Source organism: Zonotrichia leucophrys, chromosome 12, assembly GCF_028769735.1.
Source record: "Zonotrichia leucophrys gambelii isolate GWCS_2022_RI chromosome 12, RI_Zleu_2.0, whole genome shotgun sequence".
Taxonomy (NCBI): domain Eukaryota; kingdom Metazoa; phylum Chordata; class Aves; order Passeriformes; family Passerellidae; genus Zonotrichia; species Zonotrichia leucophrys.
Window position 1 is genome coordinate 19154549 of NC_088182.1, and position 26003 is coordinate 19180551.

The 26003-nt window shown below is 40.3% G+C and overlaps 1 protein-coding gene across 2 annotated transcripts in view; it reads left to right on the plus strand.

Moving 5' to 3' along the window:
* The window catches only part of FGD3 (FYVE, RhoGEF and PH domain containing 3), a 93956-nt gene that overhangs the window by 12510 nt on the left and 55443 nt on the right, over positions 1–26003 (plus strand). The window contains exon 1 of one of the 2 annotated variants that reach the window (XM_064723717.1): positions 15418–15711. The exons of the other annotated variant lie outside the window; for it this stretch is intronic. The gene's annotated coding sequence lies outside the window, so the exon portion shown is untranslated. Of the gene's footprint in view, positions 1–15417; positions 15712–26003 lie in introns of those variants that run through there. 2 annotated transcript variants of the gene reach the window in all.

Sequence of the window (26003 nt, forward strand, 5' to 3'; positions counted from 1 at the left end):
TTTTGGGGCTGTCCCTGTTAACTCACCTGGAGTCTAGCCAGCATGGCGAAGGGTCTTCTACCTGGGAAGATAAAGAAATCTTTGTTACAAGTACTGTTTCGGGGGTGTTTTTCTTGTTTTTATTGGGTGATTTGTGGTTTTTTTTTTTGTGGGAGGAGGATGTGGTTGGTTTTGTTTGATTTTTTTTTTGTTTGGGGTTTTTCTTAGTTTTGTTTGATTTGGTTATTTTGTTTGTTTGGGATTTTTTGAGTGTGTTTGGTTTTTAAGAAGACCTTCAAAAATAACATTATGTGTTTTATACATGCTGGAATAGCTTCATCCCAGTGAAGGCAAGCAGCAGATCCTTGGCAGTATAGCTCAGTATAGTAAAGCTCAGGTTTAGTTTCCATTATATGTTATTTGATCCCTGGATGGATTTTCCACTAGAAAAGAAGCATTATCTTCTGAGTTCAGGTAGGCTAGCCCACTATTAAAAGTTGGCTTGCAGTGTTTGTAAATGTGGGCACATCATAGTTTTATATCATGTAACCAGGATTATGGTTACGTGTTTTCTGCTCTTTGTCAACATGCTCGGTTTCATGTGTCATGGTTTGGGAATGTACTTCCCAGCTAAGTGTTCCCACCAAGACTCTCCAAGCCATGCTCCACTTGCTCTCTCTCCCTTGTGGCAGCTGGATAGGAGAATTGGAGGCGCAGCAGATAAAGATCATGAGTTGAGAGAAGACCAATTTACTGAAAACAGCGATGAGGTCAGAAAATAAACAGTAAAGGCAGCAATAGTAATACAGAATGAACAGGAAAGAGGCCAACAATTCATGTCTCATCACCATGCAGGACCCTTGACAATACCTGACCACACCATGCTGTGCCACCTGGAAGGTACTCCTTCCCCCATCCTGGAAAATGATGTGAAGTAGTACAGCATAACCTCTGGGCTCTACAGTAAAAATTAACCCTGTCTTGGCTTGAGCCCAGGACAAGTGTTCTTTTTGGGATGATGCTTCAGAAACGAGTACTGACACTTGAGGTTTTAGTACTGTAGTCAGCTTGCAATACTAAGCAGACCCAGTATAGCAGAGGAAAAGTGTGTGTCTTGTTAGGGAAAAAAAATATTCTTCTGAGTTCATGGGGGTTCAGTATATTCCCTTGCAGATCCAGCTTTGTAAGAAAACAGATATTTATTTTCTCCAGATTTAGGTCCCAAGTATGCTCAGAGATCTGAACCAAATGTAGAGTTCCCTACAAGTCATTTTATGAGTGTCCTCCACATTCAAATGTTGAGTAATCTCCTTAGATTATCTTTAAAAGTGTTTGAGGATACAGATTATAAAATAATCTTAGTTTAAGATCTGGGGTGCTTAGCAATTGAGGATTGTCTTCAACATGTCAATATCATTAGGTAAAAGCCCAGGCTATTCTAAATAGTTCTTCTATTATCTTTTCCACTCTCTATTTACAGGCTTGATAGAAATTTTATTGTTTATGTGGCATGAAAGAGTTTGGTCCATAAGAGCAGGAAATGACAGGAAAAAAAATCTTTACTGCCTGTTACACCACTCTGTTCCAATGGAAAAATAAAAGTAGGAACAAAATTTTGTCTCCCCCCCCCCTTTATTTTCCTCTTTGTTCGAGGGGGTGTGTTTGTTACAGTAGAAATTGATTGAAGAAGTTATTTTTGTGCTTCAGCTTGTGAAGCACATGGGTCCATCTGGAAACACTAGATTTCTTTCAGTTTGGGGGATTAGGAAAAAATTGCAGCAGTCACAGAAAGGTATCTGTCATTTTTTGAGGTAAACAAAGGATATTTAGTGATCAGTGGCTAAGATAGTTATGTGAAGGCAAGGGAAAAATGTGATGCTGAAAAGTGGGAGAATTTGAGTTCTGCCAAAGAAAAGAGCTTTGTAATGGTCTTATTCCTTGGTGAGTAAACTGTTGTCTCTGCAGAGTTCACAGGGCCCTGCAGTCACAGTGGTAACAGAGGTTGTCTTATAATGGCTGATCGGGTCTGAGAGAAGAAAATAATTTTCTGCATTTCAGAGGTGTTCACCAGTCAGTGCTCTGCTGGTGTTACAGGAAACTCCTAATTGCTAATATTGTCAGGAATGGTCCTCTGCCCCCCTCCCCCGTTACAAACTTGAGTTACTACTGTACTGGCAGCCAGCAGTCTTGAAAAACTCACTTTGAGGTACTAGTATACAGTGCTTACACTTTGACCGAATCAGCTACTTCTGCATTGAAGTAGCTGAGGTAAAGCTTTGAGGTAATGCTTTTTGGTCTTTGTGGGCTCAGTTGGACCTCTGACAGCAGTTGAGAAAGTCAAGAAGAGGATTGGCTGTGTTTCCTCTGGCCTCCTGAAGCTTTTTGTCTCTTCCGTAATTCATCTTGGTGAGCTGAGGACTTTATTTGGAGTCTGTAAAAAACAGGATTAGGTTATTTGAGCTGTCTGGAAAACCCTGTTAGACTTGGATCTGTCGCTGAAGGACACGAAAGAACACAAGCACACCACCGCTCTCAAGGTGAAGGAAAAAAAGGGCAGTTTTATTCTCTGACTCCGATATTTATAGTTTTACAAAAGTGACAGCGGATTGGAAGGTGACAGGGACACCTCTGCAATGACACAGGTCAAACCAACAGTCCATCAACTCTCTCCTCCTCCATAAAGGAATGAAAAAACAATGAGTTATTTACAGAAAGTGTGTGAGAAAATTCACTACAAGAATGTCAACATCAGAAGGCTTAGAAAATCTTAAAAAACCAGGGTGACATGGATCAGCTTTAAGGCTACCCAAAAGATTGGGCTGGATATCTAGGCCAGTGTGTTGCTAGCAAGACACCTCTTGGCATGAAGAACTAGTGGTATTTTGGATAACCTTTAAGATTTCAGCTTGATCCAGAGTGCGCAGATGCACGCTCTCCCTTGCAGCTGGATGGATTCTCTCCCTCTGTAGCATTGGCATTTATTAGTGGCAACTGTGACTTGGGATGCAGAGACTAACAGTGTCTACAAAACTTTTCTTAGTGAATGCTTCCTGTTAGAAATTCCTGATAAGAAGTCTGGTCTCACTTGCTCTGGATAGGCTGGACTTGGTGATTGCCTTCTCTCTTGTGTCAGTTTTGGGGAAAGACTGGATTTGGCTTGTAAGTGAAGAGTATAAAAAATTCTTGGAGTATTTCTGTTTCTGATTGAGGTGCGGGAAGCAGTTATAGTGGACATTGTTCCGTTTGGGATGTATTCTTAGTTTTTGGTATTTAGCAGTAGATTTTGCATAGGTAAGATGTTTACTTCAAAATATCAAAGAAAGAAGAATAGCTTGTATTTGCTATGACTACATCAGCCTATGGAACTGGATCTGTGGAAGGAAGATGGTGCTGAGATTCACCATCTGCCCTGGGTGTGAGTGTGAAGGGCTTTGAGATCAGCTCATGGTAGGCCCTGAAAGACCACGTGCCTGTCAGCTGCTGTTGTGTGCTTGCACACTCACTGAATGCCTGTCCTTTTGAGAGAGAGCAGGTCATATGCTCCCAGGCTGTGCTTGGCTACAAACCAAAACACAGTAGTATGAAGTGAGGTGGGAGATAGCTTCAAAGGACCCCTCTGGCTAGCACTAAAATGGGGAAGGTGACATATCCTTGGAAAACCCGCACAATGGAATTTGACAGCCAGCTTGGTGGGGCCACGACTCAAGGCTCAAATTGAGCCTTGGCCACTCTTCTCTTTGATCCCACATAGGAAAGAAGTGTCAGAGAGCAGATTAATTCTGTGTCTGTGAGGTGTTCTTTGCTCATCAGATTGACTTTGGATAATGATGAAATTGATGTTTGCAAATGTCTGACTGCATAACACAGAACAACCCAGTCTAACACAGAACTCAGCCACTAGACCCAAAAACTAAAGTAGGAGAACCTTAATCCTTTGCACTTCTTCTGGTTTGATGGCAGTGACAGCAAAAGATACCCAGAGCCTGGAGATGGACCACAGGTGAGCAGGAGAGCACCTGAAGGACAGTGCAAAGCAATTCCAAGCCAGTAGATTGGCATCACAAGGACCCAGCTTAAATTCCCCTATGCACATGAATACAGCATGGGATATGAACAAGAGGAATTAAAAGCGTCCAGTCCCATGATTGTACCAGCTAGGGCTGGAGCTGTGCTGAGAGAGCTGGAGGCGTTCAGCCTGGAGAGGAGAAGGCTCTTGGGAGACCTGAGAGTCCCTTGCAGTGCCTAAAGAGTCTCTAAGAGATTTAGAGTGGGACTTTGGAAAAGGGCCTGGAGTGACAGTGACGGTAAATGGCTTCCCACTGCAGAAGGCAGAGTTAGAGTAGATTTTAGGAAGAAATTCTTGGCTGTGGGAGTGATGAAGCCCTGGCACTGGGTACCCAGAGCAGCTGTGGCTGCCCCTGCATCCAAGGCCAGGCTGGACAGGGCTTGGAGCAGCCTGGGAGAGTGGAATATGTCCCTGCCCATGGCAGGAACATCTTGTTGAAATGAAACAATCTTTAAATTGCCATTGAGCCCAAATCATTCTAGGGCCTTGACAAATAAAGCCATGCTGTGAGGGCTGGGCTGCCTTCTCTGACAATTGGCTTTTGCTGTGATTTCAAACAATTAAAACTTGCTTTAGTGCTATCAGTAGCCATGACCTTCCACAATAAGCAATGAAATTGTTTGAAAGGTCAGGAAGATGTTGCTGTTTTTTCTGCCTCCTAAGTTGATCAACACTTGTCTTCTTCCTATAAACTGGAGTGTTTCCTGGAGGTATATACCCCATTGTTTGCTTATCAAGATTGCTAAATATGTTTTACAATCAATGTCTTTAAAGTAATATGTTCATTTGAAGGGGGGATTACTTTTAAAACTGAAGCATTAAAACTGATAGAAAATAATTTTGTGGTGATCCTGGCAATTGCTCCTTTTTGTTTGTTTATTTAGGTTTCATTTAAAAAAAAAATTTTGATTTGTCTCCAGGAGCTTCATTAGTAGGAGTTTCTTGTAATCTGTCTTTTTCTTCTTGGTTCAGTCTCTTCTCTTTAGTGGAATTAAAAGGGGATGTCTGGTTTTAAAAATCATTATATCAGAGCTAATTAACGTTGGTTGAGAGAGAAGCACAGGATATATGTTTCAAAGGCACAGAAAGAAATACAAAGCTTGATTTCTAGTTAAAAATTTGCTTTTATTTAAAGGTTTGCAGCATCTCTGTTTGCCTTGATTAAGGCATCTGATTTTTAATTCCTTTGAATTATTTTTTTTTCCTTGATGAGGGAAAACAGCCTGACATTTTACCCAAGGTGACAGATTTCCTTTAAAGCTCCAATTCTAGATTCAGGTAGTTACTTATGGATCTCAGATTAGATTAAAAAACTAAATAAATATTTGACTGAGATTTTTCAATGTTTTTGTTGGAGGCATACAGCTTTTTAGACAGTAAGTCATAAAAAAATTGCGTCTCCCAAATTTCAGAGAGGTAAGTCCACCAAATCCCTGGATGTGTTATAAAAATCTTATGGCCGATTTCATAATACCTGCACCTGGCAGAGGTTTGGGCTTCTATTCTTTACATTTCTGAGGCCATAGGTAAATATTGGCCCTGTTTAGTTCATTTATTTTTTCCTCCCTAGCAAAATTTTTTGTGTGAGGTTCTTTGGTGCAGTTCTGAGTCAGTCCACCAGATGACACTTGATGCTTAAGGATGAAACCATGAGTGGTCCTGCATGAAAAATTCTGCATTCCTATGTTGATTTAGAAAAAATTTCAGAACATCTTATTTCCAAAATGTTTTCTTTTGATACCTGTAAAATTTGAGGGGTATGTACAAATGATGCTCCCCGTCCCTGGGAGTGTTCAAGGCCAGGCTGGACAGTGCATGGAGCAAGCTGGGCTAGTGGAACGTGTCCCTGCCCGTGGCAGGGTGTGGGATGAGATGAACCTTGAAGGCCCTTCCATGATTCTATACTCTTGTTTAATGAGAGGTTACTGGTGGGGGTAAAGACTCTCAGAAGGGTGTTTTCTTACCCTGTTAAAGTCATCAGAATGTGAGTAGTTTTAATATCCATTAGTGTGGTGGAGCCCCGGTGCCTTTGCAGGTTTTACCACAATATTGGCAGCAGTTACAGATCCTCCAGGCTGGGGTTTTACAGGCCATAGTTGACAGGCCATGGTATGCGTTTGTTGTGTTCTTTGCTGCCCTCCCTCCTCCCTTACCATCTGTTCCCCAAATCTTTTCTTTTTCACTTTAACTCTTCTTTCACAACTTTTCTTATAGTATTCATGATCAACTCTTCTGTTCCCTTCAGTTTTGTCTCAAAACCCCATAAAAGAATTACATCAAAACCATAAAGCAGTAAGTGAGACAAACGGAGCTTTTAAACTGTGTTCAAAAGAGATTTGAAATTGAACAAGGGGAGGTTTATGCATCCCTAATTAGAGGCAAAGCTAAGTAAGCATGACAGATTTATTGATGATAAACCTCAGTCCTGTTTAAACATCTGTTGAAGCCCAACTTAATAAGTAATAGCAGATTATTGCTGCCTCAGATGCAATTCCTGGGTGCCTGTGGGACTCTGGAGGAGCTGCGCTGTGATGTGGTTGCAGGGCCAGTCCCAACAGTCCTGGGACTCTGTCTGCTGTGCAAGGTTTACTACAAGTGTCCAGAAAATTGTCTTAAAATCAACTTGTTTCACTTAAAAAAGAAAAAAAAATCCAGAATATTCTCAAGGTGTATTACTCAAGGGGGCAAAAGATGCATAAAATTTATTTTCTTTTGGATTAAAGAGGATCTGAAGAGCTCTTAAAGGCAGGTAGAAGACTCTAATGTTCCAAGGGCAACAAAATATTTACCTTAATATGAACGTGAAATTACTTGTGTGGAAAATCGTGTTTTACGGGTCGGAGAAGAGTGGAGTGGGACATCAGTCACAGGGTGGTTCAGTGCAGCTCTGTTTTAGTGCTGCTGGCATTAACTGAGGGTGGTTTGTTTGACTGCATTTGCACACATTTTCTCACAGTAGGAAACTTGGAATTTATTGGAAGTGGTGTTCTGCCTTTTCTGTCTTCACTTGTGCCCTGCTTTTCTTCCTGTAGTCCAAGTTTCATAACCAGTACAGTAGTTCTCCACCTTTTTCATACAGACATCCTAATTTTTCATATTCATTTAACTTGGAAGGATGTTTCCTTGAGAAAATGTGGGGTTTTTTAAGCCAAGAGTGCATTGCCAAATGTTTGTCTAAAGGATGTCACTAGTATGGAGGGAACAAATGATAACCATCCTAAGTCCAAACCTCTTGGCAGCAAGCTACAACAAAGAGCTTTTTGGACTGTCTTGTGCCAAACATTTAAACCTGTGTGAGAGGCTGTGCTTAAAAGAACAATATTCAAACCAGAAGCCCTGCGTGCCATAAAATAGGCAACTCAGTGCAAGACAAATGCATTGTGACCTTGTTCCTCAAGCCAGGGTGCAGTTTCACGGCTATTTGAAAAATCAGAGGACTAAAGTAAATGTTCCTTCTGCAGGTACTGAGCTAGTTCTGGGTCCAGAGCATCTCAGACCAGGCTCTGGTCACAGAGCAGTGCTCTCCAAATTGCCATGCTCAGCGCCCAAAATGGCAGCTGGCAAAATTCAAAACTGAGTCTTTTGATTTGTAGTTCTTTGTCTAGGTGCCTTCATCAAAAGCTTATAAAAATCTCAGCTAGGAGGTGTTTGAATGTCTGTAATTGATATATTGTTTCATATGAATGGGAATGTTACTTCATGAAGTGCTTTGGGATTTTTGGGGGGTTTTGAAAAACACCTTTTGTATATTAAGATTATTATTAAGCCTGATTTATTCTGATTGAATGCATTTCAAAATCCAAGATGACGGCTCTAAAAACTACAGGCTTGAGTTGATTTGAATTTTGCAGATCTTTGTACAGGCACTGATTTTGGATCAATGCAATACTGAAACTAGTAGAATTTTTTTCTTCCTTTTTAATTTTTTTTTTTAATTTGTATCTATAAAGCTTAAACTTTTCCTTTGGTGTGGAGTGAGATGCATGGATTTGCCATGTCAAGCAAGTGTGCTGCTGCTGTTTGCTGGCAATGAAACAAGGGCATTTGTACCTCTTAGGCCTGGTAGAGAATTGAGAGAATTGAGAGAATTGAGTCAATTGTAACCATTTACTTTACAGCAAAGGATAAATTGAAAGACAAAATTGAACAAAAACACTTTTTCTTTGTTTTTCATGAAAGCATGCATATATACAACTAATTGCAAAAGCTGCAGAATAAAGCTTTGAGTGTTAAAGCTTTTTTCATAAACCAGAAGTAGAGCAATAGTCCATGTAAAAATTGCTGATATAATCACAGGCTCTTTGTTGCTGTGCAAATTTCTGCAGTGTTTTGTTTTAACACCATTTTTGGTGTTTCTGAATTGGAAACTAAGTAAGAGAAAGAAGGACCGCTGGTGGTCCAGTTGTATGTTTGATTAGAGGAAAGCAGTGTAGCATTCCGCCTGCTCCAGCAGGAGATGCTGCACTGAACCCAACAGAAGCCCAGAGGGGAGCTCTGCTTTTCCTCTGTGCTGAGCACTGATGAGGCTGTGCTTCAAATCCTTGGTTCAGTTTTGGGCCCCGCCTTGAGAGTCTGGAGCGTGTCCAGGAAAGAGAACAGAGCTAGGGAAGGGTCTGGAGTGCTAGGAGTGGCTGAGGGAGATGGGGGCAGTAAAGTAGGGTCAGGGGAGACTTTGTCTCTTTCCACAACTCCCTGACAGGAAGGGGGCAGCCGGAGGTAAATCATGATCTGCTCCTAGGGAACAAGAGACAGGACAACAGGAAATGACCTCTTCCCCACCAGGGAAGATTTAGATTGACTGTTAGGGAAAAGTTCCTTCACTGAAAGTGAAGCATTGGACAGGCTGCCCATGACAGTGGTGGAGTCACCATCCCTGGAAGTGTTAAAAAAATGTTGCTGTGGCACTCGAGGATGTGGTTTAATGGTGAACGTGATGGTGCTGGATTGGCAGTTGGACTTCATGATCTCCAGGTCTTTTCCAGCCTTAATGATTCTATGATTGCAAGGTTCTGTCACCCTTAGTCATGAAGAACAGATGTTAACTCAATGAATCCTTACACTTCTTTTTGTCTAAGGCTGCTGTATTATGGAATTTGGATGGGAATTGGCCCTTGTTTTGGACATCCCATATTTACATTATAGATTATTACAGAAATACGGTTTCTGTTCTGGATAGTGTTACTTTGGTATAAATCCTTATATGAGCCTACCTGACACTCTCCATGTGCTAACAAGTATCTTTAAAAACAATTTTAATGGGCTTGTGACAAGTAATCCAAGGGTCTTCTATTTGTAGAAGACAAAATCTTTGATCCATTAAACCTTGTATGGCAGCAGTGGGATGACCCTGTTTTAGTGTGCCATGAAGAGGATTTAGATTCTTTGAAAAACTTGAGTTTTTGCTTGGAAGAACTGATTTAAACCTGATTTCTTTCAAATACTCTTACTGCTCAGTGCAACTGAATCAATACAGGATACTACTCTCTTCTTTTTACTGCTTCTTGCATGAAATGATACTAACTTCTCTGCATAGTGTCAGTATCTGTGCTTCTTCCCTTTTATTTTTTTTCCTGCAGAATTGTGCATGCTGTTTGCATTGGGCTGTGACTAATGTACAGATTTGCTTTCTGTAGTGCCAGTGATGTTCTGCCAGTGTTGTAGTAGGGGATTCCCACAAGAATTCCCCTGCCTCCCCCATGTGGAGGAGTTGTGTGCACCAAGAATACATATACTTCAGTTATTTACTTTGTGGGGTGGGAGAACAAAGGTTCCTATTTACTTCTTTTTATTTGAAACAATACTACCAGCTCGCTAACCAGTGCTGAAGGGAGTTAGCCCTGGCCCAGGAGCTGGGTAGGACACTGGCCAGGAGTCCATGCTACACTTCTGTTCCTGCTGCGAAACCTTGGCAACACTTTAATTTTTTTCTTTTTTTTTTTTTTAATTTCTTCCATTTTAAAGCATAATTTGATTGAACTGTGAACAAAGCCTGTTTTTAGTAAGTATTTGTACAGTGCCTATCTTGATGGGCTCTGCTTTCTTTTGGGATTGTTGTGTGCCTTTGTAGGAATAATAAAATTAGAAACAGCCAATGGTCCAACAAGCTGCTATCAAAGGGCTCTCACCAAGAGCAAGCCCTGGTGTTCCACATCCCTGAGCTTCCAAAAGACTGTGAAATCCCTGGAAATGCAGACGGCAAGTTGCTTCATTATACATACGCACATATTCAGCTAATTGCAGAGATTCATTCTCCTCTCTGACCACTTCAGTATATCACAGACCTGAGCACAGTGTGCTGCTCTTGTGCACTGTCTGCTATGGGAGCAGTGATAGGAATTTTGGGAAGAAAATTGTTCAGTGATGTTATTTGTGGATAGATTTATATTAATATTTTTCTTAAAGAGATGATACATAAAATTAATCATGAACAATTACTGTAACATTAGCAAACTATGTTTCCTTAAGTTTGAAATTATTAAAAGGAGTGGTTTTCAAGGTGTATATGAGTACATATATATATGTATAGTATATGAATGCATATATACAGGTATTGAAAATTAAGAATTACATATAAAAAATTAAGAATAATTGGCTTGGCTCATGCTCTTACTATAGCTGTGTGGTGTCATGCACCATTCAGAGCATACAACTGTTGTTCCCCTTGCACAAAGACAACCTTTGTTTTTTGGGTGAAGTCATGGTCTATTTTAAACCTCGTGTTTTAATAATGAAGTTCACTGTAAACTGAAGGAAATGAGACCATGAGATTTTGTCCTGATAAAAACCAAACTGGAACTTGCAAAGTCAACTGTGAATAAATGTGCATGTCATAGTTTATAGTTTCTCCTTTCAAGTCTGGTTCCTCTTTTCCAAATGTTTTGGAAGAAAAATACGCTCCCATCAGTGACCTCATACAAATAAGTTCTGTTTACTTTCAAAGCATTTTCTGACTATGAAAATAAAATGAAAGTGGAAAAAGGCACTTCATACGTCTCATACTTGTTTGACAGATTTCATTGAGTTGAACTTCCAGCTCCCCCTGTTCCCCACTTCATGCTGGCTCAGTTCTGGGTTTTCTCCTGGTGTGATTCCAGAGCAAAACACTCTGGGGACATGCAGCTCCAGGATGAAACGAGCACTGTATCATATCGCTTTTTAAAATTGATATTTATAGCAGCCAGGGTCTGTAGGGTAGCACCTATATGTGTTATTAGTGTATGTGAGGAATTTTTCTGCTGCCATATGAGAAGCAAATGCTGGGTGTTAGCAGAGATGGTGTTAAAATGTTGAAAACTCAAGGAGAATTGTGAAAAGTCATCTTTTAAAAAATCACTTCTGTTTCCTTTCAGGTGACTTGGACTAGATTGGACTAGACTATGACAAACCTGTGTGGCTCACAAAAGTACACCCTGAGTGTTCTGCCTTTCTAACCAGTTAGCTCTGCACAGGAGAAAATTATAAAAATACATATTGCAAACCACAGTGTGTCCTCGGATGTAACTGGGACCTCTGTAAATTTACATTTCCATGGGCTGGTGTACCATTTCACCTTTAGTGGTGTTATTTGGGAACCAGATAACATGATGCACTTGTGCAGCTCTTAGACAGATCAGTAATTGTATGTATTTTTGTTGATTATTTAAAAGATATTATTCCACTAAAAAAAAAAAACAAAACAAAAAAAAAAAAACCTCCTGGCTCACTCCACTGTGGCTTGAGAGATTTATTGTATATTCTTAGTTTGGTTTTTTGTTTAACTTTGGTGAATGCAACTAGTGAAAGTAGGAATATACAGCAATGCAAGTGTCTGCATCAGATGTTGCAGTTAGGCAAGCTGACTTCTCCTTTGTTTCATTGGCAGATGAATGTAGTTGCCAGAACACAAAAAATAAGGTAAACAAATAATAGCTATCAACTTGTTCCCTGTTTTTCTGGGTACATTATTTGAAATGGTAGTTTATCCTTAACAATGTCTCCTTTTTGGTTTTGGGTTTTTTTTTTGTAATTTTATGTCTGTTCTTCCAATAAGAGGTTATCAGTCATCTAAAAGCTACCACCACCCATGAGATCAGCTCTTCATTTCTTTGCACATGCAGTGTTCTGATAAAAAGCTTCAGTAAGATTACAGGAGGATCATGTAATAATGAATAGCCAATCATTTGTCAGTTTTGTTCTGTTTATTTTTTTGCAATAAAAGACTAAAGTCCGTTTTTCCCCTCAGCTTTGCACATCTGATACCTTGCCTTGTTATTAGGAGACAAGGTATGATTTCTATGATGTGCATGTTCCTGGAGCACAAAGGTTTTAGCCACATAATCACAGAAATGTTGGCCGGTCAGTCTGTTGCTATTTAGCTGTTAGAAAGTCTAAAACAGTGATGCTTTTTTGTTTGTTCAGGGTGGCTTCAAAGAAATCTCCTGGCTGCCCTTTCCAAGACATACCTAGGTATGTATGATACACATAAAAATCAATATATTCTTGACTTTTAATAATCAATATATGCTCTCCCTGCAATTTCTTGGCCTTCTGCTCAGCCTCACTGTATACCTTTGTCTCTCCCTAGCAGGTGCCTTTTAAAGAAAAGAATAATCAATCTGAACTGCTCCCTGGTCTTGTTGATCTTCCCTGGTAGTTGATGGTGTGGCTTTTTATCTGGTTTCCTGAGTAAGTGAGGTTTATGCATTGTGCTTTCTGTCCCTTCTTCCTCCTCGGGCTCATTTCAGACTGGTCAACAGAAGGGCTAAGCAAGTGGTTTTTTCCTTTTCCTTTCTGTTTTTCCCTAAAGTCTACTAGCCAGATAGACTGGTTCCTAGAGAGGAGACAAGTGGGCAGAAGCATCAGGATGACAGCTGGACAGTGGACATGAGTTGCTCTGGACTAGCCCCATCCTGCACCGCTTGGTGCCTGCTGGAGCTGGGAGAGGGGCACAGTGGAAAGCTGGCATGGTGTGAGGCAATGTGGCTAGAAACACGTAACCCATGCCAGGTGAGCCCTGCAGAGCTGCTCTGTGCTTTTGGCTTGCTCTGGTTTCCGGCTGTTTGGATTTTTAAGCCCTTTCAGCATTCTCCATTGCTTGTGTGTAGTAGCTAGCATTTTATAGTGTTTTGCTGTGCTTGCATTGGCAGATTTAATTCTGTTCTTCCTTGACTTTGCGTATGAAGTGAGATTTTGCTGTGAGTGAAATTTTGCTGTTGGCAGTTATAAAGACATGATGGCGAGGCCGCCTGGAGGAACTTGGGAAAGCATGGAAAGTTGTACTGTGTGATCTGGGTCAGGTGTGATCAGCAAAACTGATTTTTATTGTGATACCATAAAATCAGATTTGTGTTTTATTTTTATTAGGGTTTTTGATTTGTGGTCTTGTAAAGAAATGTTGAACTTGTATTTGGCTGAGGAGGAACACAGGTGGAAATGGTGGGTTGGACTGTTTGCTCCTGCCTTCCTCAGGTCCCAGCAGTGTGTTCTAGGGATTTTATATGTGTAAATGTAATGTACTCGTTAATCTTACTGCTGTGACATGTTGCAAAAACCATGTTTTCATATTCTTTTTCTTTCTCTCAATTCAGATTGGGGCAGAAATTGCTGCAAGTGAGAGAGGAGTCAGAAAGGGACCTAGCCGAGGTTACTTCTCAAACCAGTTCTCCCTGGTCCCACTTTGGTAGACGATATCAGCCACTTCTCTTGGGGCCTCAGTGGTGTCTCCTTTTCTCTGACATGGGACTGGAGAGATGAGGGAGCTCCAGGGAGCAGGTGGGGACTGGCTACAGCAGCTGTGGAGCAGCCAGCACCGGGGTTTTCAGAAGAAACTCCAAAGCCTGACAGGTTTTTTCCAGCCTTGTGCCCAGCTGGCTTGTAATTGCTCTCACAGTATCTCCACCCCCCACCCCGGCTTTACTCTGTCCTTTTATATGGCCCACAACTTGCTTACCTCCTCTCTTTTTGGCTTAAGTTTCTAAACAAGCCCATTGGAATTGAGAAGTAAATAAATGGTGCCTTTTGAAGTGAATTGCCTTTAGCTGCTGTTCTTGCAAATCAAAGTGGTCTTTGTGTTGATGCAGGCTTCTTGGTATCCTCTGCAGAGAGGCTGAGGAGGGAGGAGGTCTGGCTAGTGTGCCAAGGTGGAGCTCTCTATTAATTAACTACTGTTAAAAAACATTTTCTGTGTGTTCAGAGACAGTGCTTGGAGAATTTTTTGATGTGCAAAATTAAATTGCATTGGTAGTAATCAGTGGTAAGCTGATGACTGTGGAAGTTGCTTTGTTTTGTGGCAAATATTGGACAGTGAGTATTGCACTTTGGTTGGAGCAATGTGTTAATGTCGCTGTAGTGAGCAGCTCTTACCTCTTTCTGAGGTTGGAAAAGATCTCCAAGATCATCAAGTCCAACATTCGACTGAATGCTATGATGGCTCCTAAACCATGTCACCAAACATCATGTTTGCTTGTTTTTTGAACACTTCCAGGGACAATGACTCCACCACTGCTCTGGTTTGCCTGTTCTAATGTTTAGCCATTCTGTTTCAATGAAAGAATTTTTCTTAATATCTAAAAAATACTACTAATAATATCCTAATTAAATTTGTATAAAATATAATCAGTTTGATGAAATTGCATTGGCTGTTCTCACTGGGATTTTGGTGCCAGGCTTCCACCTCCCATGGATTATTTTGGTTGACTTATCGTGGGGACCCTGACAAGACACAAGGAGGGGAAGGGTGGGATGGTGTGAGTCAGGATCTCATGGAGGAGCACTGTGGAGCAGTGTGCCACAGTGTCCACCCTGCTTTTGTTGATGAACTTTTCTCAGTTTCACAAGGGACAAGATCCTTGAGGTGATCTGTCTCATACTATATCCAAGAATTTTTTGTAAAGGAAAGGCTACCTTGTATTTTCATGATAAAGTGATGCTTCTTATCAGGCCTTTGTGAAACTAGTCCTCCTTGCTACATCCTCAGCTCTGCAACATGTTCATCTTAGTCAATCAAGTTTTAATTGCGATTGAGCATTAATTCCTATCTGTGTAAATATGTAAATAAAGTTTCTTCAGCTCCTCATTGGAGGGATCTTACACCGCACTTGTTTCAACCAGCATCCCCTCAGCATCTCAGGGAAGTTTCATGCTTTTCTACTGTGTGAAATCTGGTGCAAATGAAAGGGAGTGCAGATAAAATTATAGTAGTAATAGTAAAATGCGTTTTCTTCTCCTGGACTACACTCCCACGCAGTCTGGCTTTAGAACCGAGTAGCAGCAATTGCCATCAGTGAAGCCCCCTCCCCTTCCCACATTTATTTCCATGGTAACCCACAGAAGGCATTCTGCAGCCTCAAAACTACTTTTGCTCTTTCATCATGCAAGCTGGCATTGTCAAGGGCTGAGTGTATTCCTACAGCTTTGAATGAATATAAAAAAAAGAAAAAGCCTGAATTTGGCTGGGCAATTTTTATTTGGGAGGCCCTGCAGCAGGAAGGAACAGGCAGCCTTCAAGTGGCTTAGTGTCCGTACATTGCTTAGTAAGGAAAAAACAGTCTTGCTTCATTAATTGATTAATGGGGAGGGTGACGGTCATCAGAATGGTCTGTCTGTGAAGCAAATGCAGTGATTTCCTGAATGCTGGGAGGTGGAGGGCAAGGGCAGATGGCTGGCCAGGCTGGGCTGGCGAGCTGCCGGTAAGTGTGCATGCTGTGATCTGTTCAAATAGCGCTTTCTTGTGGAGTCTGTAATGCTTTTTCAGGTATGATGTAGAAAATGGTGTCTGACTAGATGCCTCCTCCTCGACTGTGTTATGCATTAGCCTTTTCCTGGTGTAGAAGTGGGGGGGTTTGGCAGTGTTGGTCAGTGCTTGCTGCGTGTGAGCAATTTAGTACTGGTAGTAAAACATTTGCTATTTCTGTACAGCGCCATAATGAGCTGTATTGATTTTTTGCCTTTTTTAATCCATATTTATGCAGTATTTGCATGTAAATGTTGAGAGGATTTTATGCTTTTTGAACCGGCTAAGACTGTTTGATTGCTCTGTATGATAACAGCGGCATGTGGAACACATAGTACTTGGTAAAAGAAAACCAATTGCTTGCAAACAGTGTCTGCAAATGGGGGATGAATTAAATGATATTGTAAGTAATTATTTTTTTAATAATCTGAAAGCAGAAACCTGTCTGGTTCAAGTGTGTTCTGAGTCTTGTATGATAAAGGGATTGGATGGATTTTTAATTAGAATTTTCTGCTGATGTATTCCGTGTTGTCTGAGTATCTGATTCACAGTGCAGGAAAAGTATTGGTTAAAATATTTCAGGGGTCCTGCCTGATCAAAGAATTTGGTTGCCATTTGGTTGGCTTGGGACAAGCTAGCAGGGGTTTTTTTCCATTCTTACATTATTTGGCAGGGAGGGGTGAAAATATAGCCTTTTTCTAAATGTCTCTGAAGTACATAAATGACTGGGAAGTCACCATGACAACATGGGGACTTGGATCAGACTTCTCTCCATGCTTATGCCGTTTTGGTTTTTTTTGTTTAATATTTGTTATTTCGGCATTCCCTAAGCTGTTTGAGAGAGTATCCTACAGCTCCTGTTGGTATAGGACTTTTAATGCTATCCGGCTTTTAAAGTAAATTATTTATGCGGGGCTTTTTTGGCTCAGTCCAATGTGTTATTTAGTTTGCGGTATAATTAAGGTAGGATCTAAACAAGGACATGAGCACCTTCAGCAGGAGTGAAGGGTCTGCCTTTTTTGCAATTTTGGTGTTGCAGATCTTTAAAACTTCTGCTGAGCTTTTCCTTGGTCCTGAGGATTCCTGTGTGGTGTTCCCATGTAGCACCCAGAGCCTGGAGATTCCTGAAAGTTATGTGCAAGCTAAGGTGTAAGAGAATGTTTGTACAGGAGTGCCTGGAGTTAGGGGCAAGCTCGGGAACAGCAATAAAAGGGACTGATCATAGTCAAGAAACAAACAGTTCTTCTACCCTCCTTTGCTAAGGGATGCTGAGTGTAGCTCTCAGGGAAGAAGAGGGTTTTGTGAGATATGTTTTGCTGGCTGTTCCTCTGCACTTGTTGGGACATAGTGAAGTAATGTGGCCTGAGGGGAGTAAGGTAAGGTTTGTGTTCAGTTCCTTTCTCCATCACCACTTACAGATTTTGGAGTGGTGAACACAGACTGTGAGAAGTTGGACCATACAGGGCATTCTGAGCTCTCCTGAAGTCCTGGCACTGTTCAGAAGGGAATGAATGACTTCCCATGTTAGAGAGGGTGTGCAGGGAAGGCAGTAGTGGCAGCATAGTAAAAAGCTTTGATGGGAAGTTATGGAGTTTGATTTCTGGTCTCACTGCCACAGCTATGGACATGTGTGTGGAACTGGATGTGCCTGTTTTGTGGTTAATATTTTAGGGTGATCCAGCTTAGGAATCTTCTAGAAGAGTATTTACTTTGGGGAGGAGACATCTTACCTATAGATATCTCCCTGGTGCTGTCTTCTGCTCCCGCCTGGCAGGGTTACTAGGGTTGGAGAGGTGTTTGTTTCATACTTGTAGCAGCAACCTATGTAATTGATAGTGAATTTGGTAGAATGATGTACTAGATGTTCTGTGGAAGTGGTGTTTCAGTGTCAGCAGAGGAGGGTAATTACATGCTTCTCAGTTATCATCATACTTGATGGAAAAAAGCCATGGTAATTTGGGTAAACGAAAGTAAAGTCATTGCAGTTGTCACTTGTGCCCATCTAAACTTGGAGAGAAAGTAGGTCTGTGATGTTTTCTGAGAGTGTATGGATTTACTTGCCCTTGTGGCAGAGCTGTGAGTATGTTTCAGTATTGGGGCAACTGAAAAGTAAGTACAGCATGACAGTGACTTTCACGTTGTATTATTACACTACATCTCAACATGAGAATGTGAAGAACCACGCATTTTCCTCTTGACACCCATTAATCTAATGTTTTCTTTGATGCCAAATGAATAATAAAATGACTTTTTTAATTTGGAAAAATGTTGAGTTCTGTCTTAAGCTGGAGCAAAATTTTCAAGTATTGCTGAAAAGAAATTTTCTACATCTGGGTAGGATTATCTCCTTTGAGATAATCCTCCACAGACTACATCAGTATGTCTGTGTGATGTAGCCTATTTTCCCTTTTTCTTGAAGTTACCTGATGTTATAATTTTGAATATAGAAAATGTGAGGAAAATTTAGTCCTTCAGAAATCCATCTCACATTTCTGAGAAAAGATTTCTTTTGAGCTAGAGGCTCAAATAATGAGATAAATCTGTTATGAGAAAAAACAAGTAAGAGCAAGAGACTGGTGGAGTTTGTTATATAGACTTCTGTGGTTACATACCTTGCTTTCAAGATTCTTACAGTTATGATACATAATATTAGAGGCAAAAACTTGAAAGTCCCAGATTTAGGAGTAGCTAATAAACAAAACAAACATAAACCCACCCTTCCTTTCCCTGCCAAAAATCTCCAACTGCAAACAACAAAATAAACCTCTTCTTACTTCTAGGGTGAGAGTCAAGCTTGATGCTGTAAGGAAATCAACACCAAAAGAAATAGTTCTAACATATGAAAATCCAGTGGGGATAGGGCAGAGTGACACTGGTGATGCCATTACAGCATTCTTGGTACTTTGGGATTCTGAGGATGAAAATGATGCTTTTTACTCCACCTGTTCTCAGCAGTAGTGCTCTAAGAGCTCAATGACAGTCACCTGAAATCAAGGCATCTGTATTTATTTTTTCTTACTAATTTTTTTTCATTTCTAAGTGGGGAAAGAAAAGTCTTGGTATCAGTCCTACAAAATAGGATTAAATTAATTTGCAGTATTTTATTAGGAACAACCTGGTTTTGCTGTGTGTCAGAGACTGGCACTAGCTTGCACTTTAATCCTTCTTCTTGTCCCTTCCTAGTACATGGACAGTGTGGATGTATGGACTGCCATGAAGAACTACATCCAAAGTTTAAAAATTCTTTCCCACTTACTGGGTCCCACTTACCACCCCTTCAAAAAAAGGGAAGACTTCATCATAGTGTATAAATTCACAATTCAGTGTTAAAACTGAATCTTGGTTTTTTTAGAGCTATTGTTCTTTGCCTTGGCGCCCCCCCCCAAAAAAAAAGAAGTTTTTGCATATGCAAGTTCCAACAGGAAACCAAAACTCAGCCTTTTCACTTAAGCATGGGATCAGTTGAAGTTTAATTTCCCCTGTACATGTGATATGGCAATGAAAAACCCTTGCCACAAAAATTGTAGATGTCTAGAAAACACACTTCAATGAAAAAGCTCAAGGTCTTGACCTCTTTGGTTATAAAAGACAAACTGCTTTAACCTGGGTTATATTTAGTGAATGAATGGTAAAAATGCTATAATCTGAGAAGGTGGAAAGATCAAACTAGAGTTATTTTCCTTGTAAAGGTGACTTTGCTTTTAAGAGGAATAAATGGTATCAGTTTTCGAATACTTTCAATACTTCTGATTCCCAGTGAAAAAGTATTTTGTTGCAGAACAAGAGGTTTTGATATATTTTTTTCCATGCCATTAGGTAATAATAACTGAGATGAAGTGTTTCTGTTTGCTGGCCAGTTGAGTTGCAGTAAACCATGTCATTCCCAGGGTTCTGCAGAGTGTAGGACCTGTTACAACAGCAGCCCTGCTTGCAGTACCACTGTAGAAGATGCCTCCAAGCCCAATTCCTTTTTCTGCTGCCTGTGGTCTTACTGGCTTCCATCCTGAGTGCAGCTTTCACACCACTGCCCTATTTATGGGATCAGTTCGATCAGTTCTGAGCTGGGTCAAAACCTTCCAAGTAAGAATAATGTAATGCCTGTGGTTGAGGGAGCAGGGCAGGAAGACTCTTTCAGTAGGAGGACTCAAAGGGTAGTATTAAACCATACCATTAGTCCCACCACATGTATCTCGCACCTGTGTAAAATTCTGTCCTTTAGCCCAGGATTTACCATTTCTTTCTGCAATTGGGTGTTTTGTCTGGTTTGTTAAAATGGAAAATACTGCTATGAGCAGCAGAATGACAGTAGATACAAAACATGGAATGCTCGTGGTGCTAGTGTGCCGTTCTTACCAGGTATTGAGTCCCTTCCAAAGGAGCTGCCCAGTGCTCTTGTGTTTCTTCTGACCAGCCTGGATGGAAAAATAAGAAAGGCCCTCAAAGAGTTAAATACACAGAAGTATTAATCAGTGAATATTTAGGTCATGGAGGACTGAGACTGGAGAAATACAGAACATTACTGACAGCGAGGGGGGTTTATGTTGGTAATGGACTGGGGAATATCTTCTTGTCGAGTAGTAGCACCTGACTTTGACTTTGTAATTGTAGTTTCTGTTGTGTTTGTGTTCTTAGTTGCACTGCTGTTGCTTTGCAAGATGTGTGATGTTCAATAAGTCTCTAAATGGGCTTTCTAGAACCATTACTCGTGTCTTTCATCATGTCCTGCAGCACTAGTTGGAGCTGACTTCCTAGTAATCGCAGACATTTTGATTACCTTTAATCTTCAGGTAATTAATTTGTAGTCTTTTCTGAGGAAATGATTACAAAACTCAATGTCTTACTGACTTTTTGCAGGGCTCTGACCCATAAATCACTTGTCAGTGACAGGGATAGTTCCAGTTTGAAAAGTGTGGTATACAGGCTTTGCCCTGTCCTCCAAGGCTTTGGTTCCTAAGGGCAGGACTTTTTTGTCTTATCTGTCTGTAAAATGTCATTGAACATCCATGGTGTGATCTGCATAAGAATGGTAATGATGAGCTTACACTGTGTGTATATCCCTGGGGAGAGAGGCAACTCCTGCCTGCTGTCCCTGATGCCCAGATGGTGGTGACTTCTAAAAGGCTTGTTTGCATCCTCTTTGAACACCAAAACTGCTTGAAGCCTTTGTCACTTTCAGGTGATTAAACAATCAAATGTAACAATTTGTTTAAATTTTTTTTTCAAATGTCAAAACCCAGTAGTTTTAACATTATCATGTGTATTTCCAATAGATTGCTGAGTGAATTGGAACTTTATGCTGTTAAATGTTATTACAATTTAGGTTCTTTAGTCAAAGAAGCCAATATATTGTTATGGCTTGTATATAACTTATTATATTTTTAATTCTGAAAATGTTTTGAAATAAAGCATATCTTACTGTACAGAAGAAGGAGGAACCCTAGTGTATAATAGTTTAGAATGTGTGATAAATTGAATTTTACTTGATATTAAGAAATTTGTATAGTTTTCATAGCTAGAATGAATTCTTTCATGGAACTGTAATATAGCTGTTGTAATTCCATCATCAGATGAGGTCACTAAACTGAAATATTTGGACAACATCCCTGGTTGGGTCACTTATTCTGAAAACTGCTTATGCTTTGTGTATGCTATGCACTCTGGCATTCTAATGTTATTTAATGTTTTTAAATGACAGATGCAGAATTGTAAGATTGCTACAACATGTATTGGGTAGCCATTTTTATTAAGTGCAAAAAGAACTGGAGGTTGATGCACTTAATGTTTGTTATACTAAGCCAGTCACACGTTCCTATTATCAAGTGTAGAAGATACATCTACATTTGATGTATCTTCTACATTTGATAATCTTGTAGAAGATTAGTAGAAGATGAATATAGTATCCTCAGTAGAGTGCATCTTGTGCTTTATGCCTTTCTGAACATATTTCTGTTGCAGGGGATGTTGCTTTTTTGTGCATCTGAGAATTTCAAACTGGCTGCTCTGAGAGAAAGAGGGATCTGTTTGGTCCAAGAATGTTCTTTGTAGATATTGGGTTTGGGAGTGCTGTAGGAGTTGCATTCAGGTATCTGGGCAGGAAGAGAAGGTGCACTATGGTAAGAAAGAAGACACTTTTGGATCTGTGACCAGAAAATTGGAGAGATTACCTAGGATTTTCAACTTGCTTCTAGTTTTATTTTGTTTGTTTTTTCACAAGGCCAGATTGAATGGGGCTCTGGCCAACCTAGTCTAGTGGAAGATGTCCTTGCCCATGACAGATGTTGGAACAAGATACAGTTCAAGGTCCCCTCCAACCTAAACCATTCTGTGATTCTGTAACTCTGCAGGGAGCAAAATACCTGATTCTTCCTGACCATTAGTGCAAATGGGCTTTTCAGTTAAAAACCATCTTGAAGCAATTATTTTGCTCGACAGTCTGATTTTTCCTTTGCCACAGTACCTCACAGAAACTGATCAAAGTGTTCCATTTTGAGAACACAGCTTTAGCCAGTAGACACTGGAGCTCAGGGCTGGTCTCTCTGAGTGTGTCTCTGTGGAGTGTTTGCAGGGAACACAGAAGAGGAATGGCCCCACAGCACAGTGGTGTGGTATGGAGTGAGGGTGGGGGAGCAGCAGGACTGTGCAGGTCTGTGCACGATAGGATGTGCACGACAGGCTGTGCTCTTGGCCTAACTTAGAAATTGCCAGAACTGCAGCAATCCTGTTTGGCTTCTCTGAGGAGAGCTGTCCTTCTTGAGCAGCGCAGGTGGGGAGACATGGCTGATGCAGACATTTATGAATGCCAGATTTGAATGTGGAGGGATGACATCTGAGCTCTAAGTGTCTCTGAATTAGCCTCAGTTTATTTGTGAGCTAGGATCATGTGGCTTAAGGTGCCTTTTGAGCAGTAACTTTGTGTGGTGACAATCATCACAGTGTTTTAAGGGGTCTGCCCATCATGTGCAGAAGCTGACCCAAGTGCTGCAGGGGAGTGTGGCTAAGGACTGTGCCACACAGTGTCATGATTAATGACAGTCAGTGAGTTGGGGTGGGTCAATCATCCCAGAGTGGAGCAGGGTGGCCAGGGCGTAATCAGGCCTTATTGCAATTCGTGTATGCATGTGTTTGGTGGTTTTTGTTTTTCTCTTTTGGAAGGGCTATGGAGGGCTCAGTGGTGTTTGCTGACACCAGCATGCTGCAAAAGGAATCAGGAAGTGACCTAGGCAATTTGGAGTTGTATTAATGTTACTGTTTTGTTCTTTATTGATGGGTGCCAACTCAGATCCTCACTTTACATGTAAAGATATTGCTCTGAAAGGTGTCTTGTTCCTCTCCTTGTGAAGTTGGCAGTAGTTAAAGCTCTCTGGGGCCAATATGACACAATAGATCTGAAAAAAATCCAATCAAACAAAAATTATTTATCCATAACCCATTCTAAGCAACTGATAGGATTATGATGTTATTACTAAATTACACTTTCACTGTCAATTATTATATGAGCTCAAGATTGTAAATTCATTACAAGAGTCATTTATTATCTGAAATAATCTTGTAATGATTTTCTTTTACTGTTTTTCTTGTACAGTGAAAATTCTTTGCATTTGTCTTAATAGCATCTAAATTTCTGTATTGAGTTTTATTTTTAAATCGCTCCAGTCATCCTTTCTTAATAATGCAGCTTTGCCAACAAACATACATTGTATGCATGGAGATTTCTCCAATAATGAAAGAATAATATGGAATAACGTTGAAGAAATTATAGAGAAACCAGTAATTTATTGAAACAGTGACTGCCACGCAGTATGTGCTGTTTTATGTAATATAATTTTAAACACAAACATTCAGCTATCCTGTGCAAGTGACATAGTTTGTAATTATCCACATTGGCTATGCATACATATTGGAAAATGCTAGTTGCCTGTTATATTTTATGTAATGATAGACCACACTCTAAGTTAACTTCAGAATTGAAAGCTATCACCTAAGCAAGACAGAATGTGTACTATTTTCACAATAATAATTTGAATGCATATTTTGGGTTAATGATCTGATTCTGAAATTGTTGCCTGTTCCTGTCCAGCTTTAAAAAAATTATTTATTTTAAAAAATTATTTTAAAGTAATTTCTGGCAGATTTGAAATTCAATTTTGAGATTGTGGTTTTTTTTTTCTTTAGAATGGAAATTTAGCAGTCATTCACTCGGATTTTATTTTTTGTGATTTATAAGTTATGTCCCAAATGATAACTTGGGTTCTTGAAAAATGTCCTTTGTTTTCATGTTGTATTGACGATGGATTGGATGAAAGTGCAGTTGTAGATAACTGGAGAGATGGAATAGCTGCTATAGATATAATTAATTAACTGAAGTTTTGTTGAGAAAACTTAATACTAATTCCTTTTACTCCAGTTTTTCTCTGTACTCTATATTACAGGCCTTTGATCTGGTGTTACTTTCTTTGGAGCTTGCCAGGCTGAAATAAAAGATACTTAATCCTATCCTGTGACTGGGATCCAAAATACTGGAGCTGGTTCAGTGGTTTTCAGTCTCTTCCACTTTGTTTATCTGTGTGTTGTTCCCATGGAACCTTTAACCTTTCCCAGGTTCTTTTTCTTGCTCTCACTTTGGATCTTAGAGACTGTGGATCGCAGAGTGAGGAAGCATTCATCTAAGATAAGGAGATGGTCATGCAAGTGAAAGAGTGCTCTTGGCTCTTGGTTCCTCCATCTGCAGTGTACAGAATGTGGTTGTGTGTCCCTTCAGAGCTGGAAGAGATGTGGAGTTTGACCTCAGGAGTGGCTCTGGGATAACCTGGGTGTGCAGGTCTCTGGAGGAGCAGGGTGTGGAGCCTGAGGCCACAGAGAAGGGTAAAGATGGTGTTCTCTAGTCAGCTGAGAAATCAGCGCAGTGTAGTGTGGACCTTTGGTCAATGTCATAGGCTGCTCCAAGTCTCCAAAAAGTAGAGATTCACAGTGGCTAGATCCCTCCAACATTTTCTTGCGTTGGATTTGCAGTCATTGTGTGGGATTGCTTTGTTGGAAGTATAGATATGAGAAAGGGGCACAGGACTAGGGATGCTTTTGCTGTTAGCCTCTCAGTGCTGTCCAGGCTCTTCCAAACTGCGACTGTGCTTTTGTGAGCCCACGTAGCACTCAATCACCCAGTCCACAGCCGAGGCACCACAGCGACCTGTTTGCTTCTCATGTTCAGATTATCAGTCAGAAATGTTTTATTCTGTGTCCTTTTCTCAATATAGGAGTTAATATTTGAGAACGTTATTTATTGGTAGTTTACATTGTTATTTTGTTACATTTGTTTTAAATGGGACAAAAAATATTATTATACATTGTACATTATACATTGTAATATGTGTGATTGACCTAGTCAAACCAGCAGCCGGCTCTGAGTGGCCCTGCTTTGAGCAGAGGGGATGGACTGGGTGATCTCCGCAAGTTCCTTCCAAACTCAAAGAATCTGTGGCTTGGCCGTTTTCTGTCAAAGCTCTCAACTTCAAGTAGGATGTTACTGAGCCACACTGAGAGCTGAAATATGTCTTCTTCTAGTGATTATTTTGAAATTGTTCTGGATTTTGAAACATGCAGCTTGTCAAAATAGTGTAAAAATACTCCTTGTGCGTTTCAATAATGAAGTTGTATTTTCTTAATTTCTGCAGTGTGGAGTGACAGCACTTTGTGATCACACAGAAAAGCTAGACCTGCCCTGCAAGGCTAACTTCTGTAGCAATGAACCTGAGCTCAGTTTTGAGCTACTTTTCACTTACCTGCTTTTATTTAGTACCTAAATAGACTTTTAAATCAGCAAAGGCTAATTATTGGTTTACTAAAACTAATGAAACAATTCAGGATTATAAAGAGAAAGCAAGTTGGTTGGGACACTGTTGGAGATGAATTATATTGTCATTAAATCTTAAGTGGAGGGTGATTTTTACTCATCTTGCTGGTTAAATAAGATCTTACACATTGCAATGTGTAGCATTAAGAAGATGCACAGGCACATCTGCTGAGCAGAAAGCGAGATCCTTGCATGCTGCTTTTGTCATTAGGAATAATTTAGTAAGCTTTCAGTAAGAGAAGAAACAAAGCACACAAAGCATTTTTTGACATGGTTTTGAATGAAGGCTGGAATTTGCTCATAGGACTTGACTGGGCTGTTTCTCATCATTTCATCTTTTAAATCACTGGAAGGTGGGCAGTGTAATGCTTTTCCCTGTTCGGAGAACAGAGAAACTCTTC